The sequence below is a fragment of the Ursus maritimus genome, unplaced genomic scaffold (genome assembly GCF_017311325.1).
Source record: "Ursus maritimus isolate PB19 unplaced genomic scaffold, ASM1731132v1 scaffold_30, whole genome shotgun sequence".
NCBI lineage: Eukaryota > Metazoa > Chordata > Mammalia > Carnivora > Ursidae > Ursus > Ursus maritimus.
The window spans coordinates 11,435,146-11,436,036 of record NW_024425564.1 but is presented as its reverse complement, the minus strand read 5'-3'; positions in this window follow the sequence as shown (position 1 = coordinate 11,436,036).

Sequence of the window (891 nt, the reverse complement as noted above, 5' to 3'; positions counted from 1 at the left end):
TATAAGACCCTAGGCGTTAAAAACAGTTAGTCTGCAGTGGGTTTATTACTACAATTCTTACAAGACACACTCTGTCAAAACTACAAGGTGACGATTAAAACTTGACGGTGGTGATCAAACAGAAAGGTAGGTTCTTATTTCAGGTGCATCTCTTAAATGAGGTGGAAATGGGACGAAATGAGATGATTTCCGTTCCCCACTGACTTTTGTCGGGCAACGTCAGGAAGAGCACTCCGGTCCTGCTCAGGGTGAGCAAGGGAGCCCGGCCTCTCGCCATCTAGAGGGAGAAGGGTGCTTTGTTAATGGAGGCAGGTGGAAAAGGAAAGCACAGCAGTCCTCAGGCAGCTTCATTTTAGGAAGGGATACATATACTTCTGGAAATTGATCCCCTTAGAACTTAGTCCCGCCCAGACGCCCTTAGGGACGTTTCCGTGCTCAGCCAGAAGCGTGCAAACCATAAGCTATTAAAAAGAGACTACATTTGGTTTCTCGTTTTCCTAAATAGTGGTTCCAGAATGGGAGAAATGTGGGTTTGAATGTCCGTGTTACTCTGATGGTTACATTGCCAACTTCCTCCTGCTGAGCTCCCACCCTTATGCATATGGACAAGACAGGAACTCAGACTACTTCCAGATCTCTGCAGGCTTGTGCGCTGAGGAGGGCATCTCAATATTCAAAGGCCCACTCATTGGCAAAGAAGCAGCCGAGATTCAAAATTAAGAAAACATGGATTTTATTTTTCCACTTCATGGAAGTACCGTCATGGTCTCCTGAGAGCTCCCAGCTATAAGCCACCAGGTGGCAGCAGAGAAGACAGCACGGCCAGCCTGGCCCCAGGAGCCCCACGGATGGGCGGGGGGGGGGGGGGGGGGGGGGGGGGGGGGGGGGGGG